Source organism: Pseudopipra pipra, chromosome 7 (genome assembly GCF_036250125.1).
Source record: "Pseudopipra pipra isolate bDixPip1 chromosome 7, bDixPip1.hap1, whole genome shotgun sequence".
Lineage (NCBI taxonomy): Eukaryota > Metazoa > Chordata > Aves > Passeriformes > Pipridae > Pseudopipra > Pseudopipra pipra.
The window spans coordinates 21,139,061-21,152,448 of record NC_087555.1 but is presented as its reverse complement, the minus strand read 5'-3'; the positions used below and the strand labels follow the sequence as shown (position 1 = coordinate 21,152,448).

Genomic DNA, 13,388 nt, shown 5'->3' with positions numbered 1-13,388 from the left:
AATACCAAGTAGGATAGTAACACACATAGTCATTGTCTCTCCTATTGAATAGCCAAAGAAAAAAAAAACCACAACAAAACATTTAAAGTTCTCTAGATTTTCCAAGGTAATCCGTGAAGATAGCATTAACAGTTATTGAAGTGGCAGGTTATTAATTGCACCATTGCAATAATGTCATTTTTTTGTCGATGGGTTGAGGTAAAACAATCTTTTATCTGGAGGCATTAATCCATGTGACAAGTCACCACCCACTGCACTCTGTGAATGTACTTGGTGCCATTGTATATTTAGTATAAATGTTTGCAGATTAATACTCAGTTCTGATTACTGTTAGCATAACCTTCAAGTTATACATGTCATGACAACTGTTAATTGCAATTGCTATTTGAAGGAGAACTTTTCAGTAGAGACATGAAGTTCCAGGCAGCTTACTAACTATTGGATTTTCATATAACTTAACATACTAAAAACAAAGCCCTGCCTGTTCTGAAAAAGCATCAATATCCCATGGCATTTTTCATAACAGTCAGGAGTTGTCCTAGAATGCTTTAGTGCTGATGGTTGCTCTCCTCTGTTCAAGAGGTTGCCAGAAATCTGAATACAAATATTTTTGAATAAAAGGTGCTGTAGAAATGTAATAGACTGTATGATTTTCTAGCAGGGCATGTGGTGAAAACTACTTGAAGTGCTAAATAGACCACAGAAGCCTTGCAATATTTTTCACTATTGTAAAGGTCTGCTTACAAGATCTTTTTAAATTTCTTAATATATAACAGGTTATTAGTGTCATTTTGCGATTTAAAGATGTAACCAGAATGTACTCCTAATGTACATTGGAAATCATACTGTGTCACACAGTAATTGTTTTGAATAATATTGTGCAAAGTAGGTGTGAAATAGAATATGGAATTGAAAGGTATTTTTTTGTTAAATTAATTTTTTATGCATGATTCAAATATATTAGAAAGCTGAGCTGTTTTATTCTGCCAGTATAACAAACGTGATAAAAATCAGGATTTTACCCTTGTAGTATAAAGATAAAACAAGGAATTATTATATGCTCCTTCCTTTTCTTTAATGAAAACTAAATCTGTATGTAATTTTTTTCTACAAGAGCGGGCAATCAGCTTACGTCACATCCTGTTCAACAGTTACCTTTTTTGTGTTTGCATTCCAGAATGTGGGTTAGGTTTTGGGAAGCATGCACACACATGTATATATCTACTGAAAGTATTGCTGTAGGCACAAGGACAGGTTTTTATACCCATTTAAACTGTGCACTTAATTGAAGAACACTGTCCCCCCGTACTCGGCACTTGTGAGGCTGCATCTTGAATCTTGTGTTCAGTTCTGGGTCCCTCACTACAAGTCAGACATTGAGGTGCTGGAGTGCGTCCAGAGAATGGCAACAGAGCTGGGGAAGGGTCTGGAGCACAAGTCTTATGAACAGCAGCTGAAGGAATTGGGTGTGTTTACCCTGGAGAAAAGGAGGCTCAGGGGGACCTTACTGCTCTCTACAACTGTCTGACGTTACAGCCAGGTGGAGGTCGACCTCTTCTCCCAAACAACAAGTGACAGGACAAGAGGAAATGGCCTCAGATTTTGTCAAGGGAGGTTCAGGTTGGATATTGGGGAAAATTTCTTCACAGAAAGAGTCAGGAATTGGAAAAGGCTGCACAAGGAAGTGGTGTAGAGTCACCTTCCCTGAAGGTATTTAAGACGTGTAGATGTGGCACTTGGGGACATGGTTTAGTGGTGGATTTGGCAGTGTCAGGTTAATGGTTGGGCCTGGTGATCTTTGAGGTCTTTTCCAACCTAAACACTTCTATGATTCTGTGATCTCATCTGTAAGTACACAAGAGGAGTAGTAAGCATTTTGTTAACACCTTTCTTCCAAAGAGCTGGGGGAACATCTCTAATTAGTAAAACATTACCATCAAAGAGAAGTTAAAAATACAGTTTCTATTTCTCATGTTAAATAACCTCAGTGCCTGGACATTACACAATTTGCTAAAATCATGTCTAGTTAGCAACACAATTAAGTTATATCACTACTATTTGTATATAAAAAGAATTATTTCTCTCATCCCACAAAAGGAAAAAGTAGAAAATATATCAAGTTAAAACTGTCCTATCTGTGTGACCCAAACTAATATTAAAATTACCCTACAGGTAGGTTTGTACAGGTATACAGTGCTTTGCAATGGAGTCCAATTACAGTAATTAAAGCGCCACAGACTCCCACAAATTCCACTAATCTAAATACTGTTACACAGACAGTGCTATTTAGTCCTTATGTTTAATGCTGTTTTTAAATAATTTATACATAGGTCATATCTATGCTGGCCATCTACACAAAGACAGGCTTCACCCTGAGAAGTAGATGGATCATGTTGTTCTAAACTGTAAGTAATGGAGTTGTCTGTTTAACGCTTTGGCCTGATAGTTGAAGTACAAATAAGTCTACAAAAAGATACTCCATATACTGTCAGATACAGGACTAAGTAATTTTTGCCTTTCATATAGGGTTTCCCAATAGTCACTACTACACAGAAAACTGTCCCAAATATTTTTTGCTCCTAATGTGTGTATTACAGGCATTTACTTTCTTAGAGATACATTGTCCTTTTAGGTCATATTTAAGACCAGCATGATGATACCATGATGCATTCCCATTACTACCATTATGTTTTCACTCTGCTAGTATTTTATTTTTGCCTTCGGATCATCAAACCAAATGTTTTACCACTTACGTGTCATGATTTCTAAGTTATTTTGTTTGTTGAGCAGTATTTTGGGGATGCATTAAACAACGATTAGTGAGTTTCACAATTCATGTGGAATAACTTTGTACTTGAGTTATATTAGAAAGCTTCAGACAATGCTGAGTAGTGAGTGATTTAAGATATAGAATCACATATGCCGTGAAGTGTCCTACTGCAATGCTAATTATTTTTAAAACAGCTTTGTCTAAAGCTTTCAAATCATGTTAATCACAGTAGTTGCAATGAAGGACAGATATTAATAAATTTAAATGTTAGTCTTAGCTAGAGTTTAGAAGAAACTGCAAGTTCACTAAATTGCTACCATGCACTAAATTTCCAGAGTGTACCTAGAATGTACATATATAACTATGAAAGTATGCTGTGTGAAAATCCTCAACACTGAAGTCTGTAAACTCTAAACAGTAAAAAATATTTCTGAAGAAAATCACCTCCAGGAAAAATACATTCATAGTATCTGTTCAATTGATTAGTAATGCATTAGCTTATAGCTTATTGTATCATATATCATCTCACTACAAGAAACATAATCTCCTTTTTCTAGTAGAAAAACACTCTTAGATCCAAAAGAGATTTGGGAATTTCTTAAACAGAGATACAGAAAATGTAGCAATAGCTAAGCTAGAGGAGTTATCTTAGGTCCTGAAATCTATATTGCTGTGGTTGTACTGTGCCATGAAAACAAGATGTATTAGCCAATGTATTGTACTTATGCTGCACAAGTATGTATCTCTTGGTACTCAGCCAGCTCATTCAGAACTAGCCTGGGTAACTTTACAGGGCTAACGCTCCCTGGACATCCTTGGAGGTGCTACACACATTTAGTGAAATCTAGTGACACATGTGAAGCTGCTTTTGAAGCATGGAGAGGGAGTTAAACACTTAACTTGTACATTATGAACTGTGTGCTTTGATTAGACAACTGAATAAATGGGGAGAGGGAAGAGACGCTCCTCCTCTGCAATGCTAACAGGAAAGAGAAGCTGTTCTATGTGCAGCATGCTTATTCAGGTGTGCTTTGGGGACCTTCTGCTGGAATGGACCCAACGACTGAGCTCCAAAGGGAAGTATTTATCATGTCTATTTTAAACACAAGATGGTACTGAGACATTCAGCACAGACAAATCAAAGATAATTTTCATCACATATATGCATACAGTGAATTCTAAGGACCTGGAGAAATTATTTTTTTGGAAAAAAAGGCTCATTCCACCTTCATATGTTGGCAGTTTCAAGAATACAACACAGCACCAAGTTCTATTTAAGTCACACTGTAGGCACATATGCTGCTTCATAGATCCAGAAATTATTAGCATTCTAAGCTTTTAGAAAGCTGGATTTTTTTTTTTCCCAATAAACCTATGAATAAAAGTCATGAACAGATGCATGAAGGTTTGAGTCAGAGTACGTGGCAGAGTTTACCAACTGTGATAATTCCCACAACCTTTTCAAACACATTTGACAGGAGCCCAAGGCTATGTATCACAGGTGAATGTGGCTTTAAGTCTTGTATAAGCCTCATCAGAGGGAGATGAAACGTAAGTTGCAGAAATTCTTTGAGGTTTTCATCTGATAATTATTAGTGATCTGAGTTGAGAGTTTGCATAAATAATTTCAAGTAATTTCAAAGCCCAGCTTTGACTGCTTTTTTTCTGCAGTTTGCCCGTGTCTCCTTGCAGAAGTACCTTGTTAGTGAGCATCTATATGTAGTCAACACAGCTTGTGCAAACTTGTCAAAGACAGTTTGAAACTAGCAGCTATGTGAAGCTCAGCCCGGGCTAACAACTCCATTTCAGAGCCAGGTTTCTGGATATGTAGAAGTGAAGTTATTTGTCTCCTTGGCTATGCTTAGCAGCAGTACACAGCTCAGGATAGCTCAAAGTTAGCACAAGTTTATTCTCTGGTATGTATCCACCAGTATATATCACTGTATCTGCCCTGTAAACAAGAAAATGGTAATTAAGCAGCAAAATAGTCTCACACATAACAATAGGCTGCCAGCAATGCAGACTGAGAAAGCTGCCTTGCCTTTGTGTGTGTTGTATAAAAATATAACTTGTAACCATACCTATTTGCTATTGATTTATCAAACTGCAGTGTATATATTTAGCATCTTGAAATGCTTGTAATTTAAGAAGCTAAGTTTTAGCTAAGATTAATTTTAAGAAATGTATGAAGCATTTTCTAGCATTAGTTTTTGCATTTTTTTTCATTGAAAGATTGTGTCTATACACCATGGGAAGTACATTTCTTGGCATCAGAGATGCTGTTCTTTCAATCTTCCTTCCTTCCTTCCAAATCGCTCTGCTAAAATCACCACTTACTCTCCACTGAATACGTCACAGTTTGGAAAATTCATTTCTATCTTGACACAGTCAGGAGGGAAAAATCTAGTTTGGATTTTTTCTGTTTACTATGGCATAAATACAAATATAACTTAGAATCCTCACATGCTCATTACTATATATACGTGCAGCAGTTTATGTTGCTTTTTACTCTACATTAACATCTATTAGTTCCCTCTAGTTAGGTACTGTGTACTAATCAGAGACAAAGGTTGCATGAAATTGTCCAAATATTTTCATTAAAAATAAAGTTAAAAAAAAAAAAAAAAGCTAGACTAGAGCTTTAAATGCTCTAATGGAATCAGCAAAAGAAATGCCCTTAGCTCACCCAGTATGACTTGGGCATTAGACCAGATTTAGAAGACTCTGCAAAATTCTGTTCATAGCAGTACAACCGCACAATTAAAACATCCAAAGATTCAGTTTTTAAGTAGCTAATTAAAGGTATTTTTAAGCTTTTTCTTTGGAAAGAAGAACTCAACTAAATATGGCAAAACGATTTTGAATGCATCAGTCAGTCCCACTCCATGACCAGTGTGCAGCTCCAGCATCACACATTTATTCCATGAGATGGAAATTGCCATTGTCATTCTACCTGAAGCCATAGGTCACTGAGCTGCTGTAACAGCACTATAGCTATTTCTGACTTTGTGGAATAGGTCCAGTGTTTTTCTCAGAACTAAAGGTTAGAAAATTAAAAGAGCACTTATTTTATCTCCCCTATCTCTTCCTGGAGAAGACTGGGCAAGTCAATGGGAAAGAAATTCATCAAGAGTTCTTAAATACAAAGCACCATCTCTGGCTCAGGAAGTTCCTGAACCACATACTGCTTGATGATAGGAATATTTATGGAAGTATACATGCTTTCCCTTCATTTATAGTGTTCCCTCAACATCCATTTTTGGACATTGTCTGAGACAGGATACCAGGCTAGATAAGACATTCAGTCTGACACTGAAAGGCTATTCTTATGTTCTGTGGTTCTTTAGATATATTTGGTGGTCTGACTTGAAAACAGAAAGGCCTCATTTTTTAATAAAGGCAAAAGAATGCTATAGATGTATGTGGTTTCTTTGAACTTACTGTAATTACTATTTCAAGATTTTGCCTTCGGTCTTGTTTTTTACATTGTAACGCACCACACCTTTCAAGCACTTAAGCATTCAAAGAGCTGGTAAAGGCAGTTTGGTGGTGTTAGAAGGTAAATTATAGCTCTGGTAAATGACTTGCTTGGGTACTGACTTTAGAAGCTCTATGTAAAGTGGTGATCTGAATGGCCTCATTAACAACTTTGAGGTCAGTGTGCCTGAAAGTGAAGGCAGAAGGACAAGGAGATGTTTTATCTCTCCCTAGCAGTGTATGAAATGCTTATTGACTGGGTTGATCCTTAGAAGTCAGGCCATTATAGTAAAATACAAGTTCTTGGGCTTCATTCCAGGCTAAGATTCACAAAAATAAACATGTATATGCTAATTAAATGCATCAGAGTCTATTTAGGCCAAACAGTTAAAGAGAAAAGACAGAAACAGGGTTGAGCTGCCCAGATGTAGAGGCAGGATAAAGGGGAAATAAAATGTATCCTTAAATGGCTTGTACTCTTTTTTTTTTTAATCATTTTATTTCTTATGAAACTACATTTGAGAAATAGGCAGCTGTTGACTCTGATCAACATGAAATCAATTTGAGCTGAGTCACACAACCATTTTTTAAGTGAACTAACTCTTATCTCTGGATTTTACAGACAGAACCCTGCTGCATAACCCCTTTTTAAGTAATTCGAGATGCACCTTAGACGATCCTTGGCCCAAGGGCAGAAAATTTTTGAAACATTTAAAGAGAATGAAAAAAGAACAGGAAGATAAAGCTGCACAGTGACTCAGACGATAGATTCCTGTGAGGGCAGAAGGAAATTGTTTTAAATCATAGACTGAGATTATCAAGGTTAAAAGGAAACATGACATTTTCCAGCATAAAATATGAAGACTGAGATGAGAGGAAGAGAATCAACAGGTAAAAATGTCTGGCAAGGCCAGATTACATGGTTAAGGAACACAAAGGTGCAGGAACAAATTCATAGCACAAGTAAAAATAATGCCCTTGGGCTGGACAGAGGGTTAACCTTGCTTACTGAGGCTTTAATCCCCAAGTCACTCTGCCCTCTCTAGATCAGAGTGACTATCAGGATAGACTGTATAACTATTACAATAGTTATATCAACAACAACAATAATAATATCTGTTACTTCTTTTTAACTTTTCCAAGCCATCTTTTTTCCACTTCATGTGCCACTGATGAAAAAAATGCAGAGTGGATAAAGAAAAGTGCAATATGAATTTTGCCACAATCTCATCCTTAGTGAAGACTAAAAGAGTTTAATGATGGTACTTTTCAAGATCTGATAACTTTGACCAACAGTCTGAGTCAAAATATCAAATTTGTTACTGTCTTAATGTATGAAAAGAATAGAAATGATGCAGTTGCATCAAGTAGGATCATTCCTATGTAAACCTGAAAGGTAGTGAATGTGAATCAGAATTTATTTACTTCAAACTGAAATGGCAGAGACAACTAAATTCCTAATTATCTAGACAACTGCAATTTCTGGTTGGAATTACTGAATATAAAATTAATTTTTTCTTATGTCTTTCAATAAAATAACAGTTTTAAAATCCTTATGATAAATTATATCTGTTACAAAATAAATTTTCAGCTGACAAAAAGTAAACTCTAATTCATAAAGATTTAAACTGCTGTTAGTTAACCTGAATACATCTTATACAGTTAATATGATGCTTCTGATTTGTGGATCAGACTAAATATATGTTCTGTTGAAAGCAAAGCAAACAACAAAAGTGAATCTGTTGTATTCTAAGAGTCACATCACAGAAACATGTATTGCTTCTCCAGTTAAACCTAACAGAAATTACTCTCTAGAAAGAAGAGAACCTATTCTACCCTATTCTACTGACTCAACAATGCAGAACACACAGACACAATGGACGTCACAACCTACTGACTTCAAGGGCAAGATCAAAATGCTTTGTGATTCTTAGGGTTGCAAATTTACCTGATATTTCAAGGTTCAAGCATAGGCGATTTCAAGGTTGTTAAGAAGTCTCATTTTTCAAAGGTCATAGTTATTTAAGTCTCCATTTCTCTTTAAATTACTTCACAAAAGCAGGTAAAAGACTAGACTTAGAGAGGGATCACTTGGATAGGGAATAATGAGTAAGGGGGAATTATCTTAAGCTATTTTAAATTTATGTGGAAGCTTTTTAATTTTTTCTTTCTTTTTCCTAATAAATGTTATTATTGTGGACAATATGTACCTCGTTTTATATGTGATGTAATACTATCTTGCATATTTTGTATTTTATTAAGACTTTATGTCCTAATGCTACATACAGCAGGTTTTCTCATGCATAGCTGTTGCTGAGACTTCAATCAGAAAATCGTGCCTGTTCACCTGCACAAGGCAGACAGCTGAGAACTGCTGTCCTATCTTCTGAGCGAATTTGTACCAGAATTTCCATCTGCACTATGTATGTGCCTGGAAGGATACCAATAAAAATTACTGATCATTGCAAAGATCACCCCTAACTGATGGCTCTTTCAATATAACTTTTGAACACAGTTTTAGTTCAGAGAAAGATTTGAATCACAATGCTGAAGGAGAAAAAAAGCCAGGAGGCAGATTTCAGAGTAACAGTTTTGTAATGTATTGAAGTTCTGCCCTTACAGATGTCCATTTTTCTAGTTTTAACTAAGTCTCTCTTCTTAACTCTGAATTAAATCATGAGATATATTTTGAAAGTTACTTCTGTGAAAGAATCCTAGACATCTGGGCCTTATGATAAGAAAAAAAGTGCTTCGCAATCTTCAGCAAAATAGAACATGGGGGAGATAGCGAGGGTAGCGTTCAGAATTCATTATCGCGGTCACTGTAAAGAGGATCTTCTCTCAAGAGCTGTAGCAACTACGTGTAGCTAATTGTTAGAAACAGGAATCTACGCTGTACATAGTAACTTTAAAAATGACTAAAATCTGTAAGCTTTCTCTGATGATCGTGCAAATCAAATATCATCCAAGTAAAAAACAAGTACAGCACAGAAAAGGTATCCAAGTTCAGTATGATATGACAGAGAACGCTACAAATCTGTAATGTGCTAAAGCCATGAGAAATTTAACCTGATGCTGGGGAGAAGAAAGTGAAATAATATTTCTTAAATCCTTCTGTGCAACAGAGCTTACTCCTTGTGTTTACCCAGCAAACTGGCCTTTCCAGAGATCTCTCCAGGTTGCACCAGATACCAGCGAGTATCACACATTGCAAAATGCCATCAGACTGCAATCTGATTAGAACTGTAGCATTTCATTTCCAAACAGTCTACATCAGTTACAGATTAACAGAAAAGATTTAAATTATTGAAGGAGAAAATTAGTAGCTGGTAAAAGCAAGGTATGAAAAAAGCACGCTGGAACTTACAGAAAAACCTCAGGACATGATTGTGCTATATGTTTTAGCTTAGCGTACAGTTTATCATTTTTTTGGTGAGAATTCTCATCGAGACTAAATATACTTTCCAGAGATTATTAATTTGTCCAATGAAAAAATACAGAGATTTTACTGAATTGTAAAAGTCATCTCAAAAACTCTGAAGTCAACCCTCAAATTTACATAATAGGCATGACAAAAAACGTGACCTATTTGGACTAGTGGAATTATAATCTAATCTAATCTATTTAACTTTTTTATGATTGCCACCATGGAACTGGTGGAAAAGGCACAGGGTGGTAATGCCTTTTCCAAATTCTGCTAGAAATCTCACCTCTCATTTGCTTCAGGATCTACTTCACCAGCAGATCCTGCCTGAATAGTACTCGTGTTTAATCTGCAATACATGACACAGAAAATAAGATCCCTTGCCAAACTTACAACAAACAGCAAGTTCCAACAACTCCTCCAGTCCTCCCTTTCACTACCCAAGGGCATACAAAAGTCAGGTAACTATTGCAATTTAATCCCTCTAGCAAAATTTCATCCAACTGACCTAAGAGTATTTTTTATGCTCCCATACCTAGATATATGCACTAGGCACCATAAGCCTAATATAATATAGCCTGTTGTAAGGATGGGTGGATTCTACAGAAAGAGATCTCTGTGTCAGTCAGCAAGAAAAGTTTTCCTGAATTTCTTCCACCTGGCAATCACTGTAACCCTAGTCACACGTAAAATTGTTAAGGCTCATAAACCCTTTTACTGGAAGTGTGAATAAGCAGAAAGGCCCCTGTATTAAAAATATGATTGAGAGCATCAAGTCTTAGCACACCATCTGCAGTGAGTGCACTCAAATATTTATTATGTAAGTTCCACTAAGGAATACTCAATAAGCTTTGTCAGAGAGCTGATGAGAGTTCAGAGGAGAAAGCTGTGTGTCAAGCAGCTTGTGACAGTATAAAGAGACTACAGAAATATATGCATCTAAGGGGAGAGCTATCAGGCACCGAGAAGTTGGAATACAGCTTTCAGTCACTCTCAGTTTCATGAATACACGCTGGATTATTGCATGAAGGGAAGCTGCAGCTCTAGCAGTACCGTGTTCTGCAATACAGGTGTGTCTGCTGCCAAAGATGACCTTCCTGACAAGCATCTTATTCTCATCTCAGTGCCCTGGATTCTCAATTATATACTTCATAGTCACTTTGACATAATGAATACGGACTTCCTAGAATATTGACTTACACCTTGTGATAAGAATGAATCCCCAAAAGTAGAATGCCTAGTCTCAAAAAGAGGCAGACTCCTCTTGTTCCTCTGTTTCTTAAAGCTCTATTTTCAACTGTTAGAGACTGCTAACTTTCTAACAGCCATCTTCACTTCCAGAGCCATCCAAGGATCAACAACTATCTCATGAATACTTTCTTAAGTGTTCTGTGCTTCAGCTTGTCTTTTGTACAGAATAATACTGCCCTGCCAGTGTTTGTTCAGCAGTTGCCATTGTCTGATACAATGGGCCTGGGTTACCATATCTCAGACCTGTTCTTCCAGCTGGTCTGCATTCCTTACCCTTGCCACTTCCAGGATGGGGAGATCCTTTATGAAGATACTTCCTGAGCCTGCCAAAGAGGCATGCTCCCTCTTCATGAACAATGATCATTTTCATAATAAATTTAAAACTGAAACAAATACTTTGAAAAATATTTGATTAATAGCCCTGAAAAAATGATATTTTTCCTCTTATGCTTCTTCATTCCAAGAAAACAAAATATCACCTTTCTACATTCTAGATTGATTTCATTACGTCTTTTCCAAAATTTTCATATTTGTAACTTTTGTTGCTCTGTGCAAGTTCTGTGCAACGTTTGTGGCATAACTTTATTAAGGAGGAGTTTAAGAGTTTTGCACTGGGCACAAACTATGCGTAAAAATTATTAAAGTTCAAAGGGTTAGAAATTAATAATAAGAATAACTTAAAACACTTTATAACTAAAATGAACAAAACAGTTCAGCAAGCTCAAAGTACTTTTGCTTAGGGAAATGTCTAACCCTCTCTTACAACTCTTCTCACAACTGCATTTTTCAGCTGTTTCATATACACGCAGCTATAGGTTCTCAGTGTCTTCACGGACGTCAGGTATGTTCAGTAAACCAAGTATCATAAAGCTCCTGATTCATGCACCCTTAACTGAGATAACTGTAAATAATCCCTTCCCTGTCAATTGGATAGGAATGATGAACTGAATAGTATGAATGCCCTCTGCAGGTAGAACACAGAACTGCTATAATTCTGGAATTAATTTCAGCCTGTCTGTTTATTAAGAAGGAACTACATAAACAGGTCTATATTAGTCCTTATTAGCCTGTTCTGACATTGTCTGAAAACTGTAAATGGTACAGAGGCATCTCCTGGTATTGTTGATAGACAGCTGATCATCTATCCCACACTTTTCACCAGTCACAAAAGCAGATTGTGTCTATATTGCTGAATTAGACAGGAACCTGGAAAAAGATCGAACCCTGGTGTGGTTTGACTGTACTAACCAGTATTCTTTCCCATATCCTCTGTATAAAGCTAGCTATAAGTCTTTTACCAGTCCCAGGAGGTGCTATGTATCCTTCCCATAGTTCTAAATACTTTGAGCTCTCTCACACACATGTATATGCATGTACACACAAATTATGCCTAGAGCCAGAGCAGTATGCTATTTTACCCAGGCGACATATAGGGCCAACTAATGCATATTGTGGATACAAATAATTCTGTGCCATTTGATCTAGAGACCAGGCTACTCTCTCTAAAGCCTCAATAACCTACTGCAAGAGCGAGGTTTTGAGATAATCAATACTGCATTTTCCTGAAGGGCCAGCTTAGTGTGGGGGCATCATATGTTGGGTGGCCCATAAGCATCAGGTGAAAACAGCTTCCTGTTGAAGCTGTTATCAAAAAAGGTGCTAAACCACTAGGTTTATATAGGCCTGCTCTGAGCCTGCTGCTGTCTTTGTCCACTACATATTGCCAGAGGTTTCAGAGCCTCTGTCACAGCAATCTCCTATTCTTCACAGAAAAACAGCAGTCAGCAACTATTGCATGCCTGAACTCTGTGACATTCAGCCCGATGACCTCCATCTCAGCATATTCATGCTGGTTTTCTGACTGACCAAGTCTACTGTGGATGAGATCAACAAAAATATAAATATATTCACTCTGTTTAAGAGAAGAATGATCTCATCCCTTAGCCAAGAATGAATGTGAATGAAACTGTTTGAAGACTATTACAAATTCAGAGCAGGAAACAAGGCTTTTAAACAGAGTCTTTACTGGAATAAGAAGGCTGATGGACACCATGTGAAGTGCAGTACAAAGCAACAAAAGTACTAAAAATCAAACCCAAGAAAGGATGGCAGTGTGACAGAGAAAGACTGCTTAACTTTAATAGTCACCATCATTTTTTTGTTTCCACAGTAGCTCCTGACCATTTCCATGAGAACATGCCCAAAGCATCTTGCCTTGGGGTAGATTGACTAATAAATGGCCTTGACTTCAAGCTGCACATGAGCTGCAGCTCTAACTTCATGTGCAGTACAGAGCAATAGCTGTATTCAAAGGCTCTAGATGTATAGATAAATCACTTGCTTGTACTTGTCCCTAACTTGGCCATGGAAGTTCAGGTGTTGCATACAGTCCACAAAATCAATACACACCGTTACAATGCCTGTCCGTTCACTGAAAACATGAACAAATTACTTCATTCCTATATT

At 36.9% G+C, this 13,388-nt stretch overlaps 1 protein-coding gene across 1 annotated transcript in view; it reads right to left on the bottom strand.

The window, feature by feature from the left end:
• Positions 1 to 8,458: 8,458 nt before the first annotated feature.
• The window catches only part of SLC38A11 (solute carrier family 38 member 11), a 35,813-nt gene continuing 30,883 nt past the window's right edge, over positions 8,459 to 13,388 (bottom strand). Inside the window, exon 13 of the transcript XR_010431963.1 lies at positions 8,459 to 8,678. The gene's annotated coding sequence lies outside the window, so the exon portion shown is untranslated. The remainder of the gene's footprint in view (positions 8,679 to 13,388) is intronic.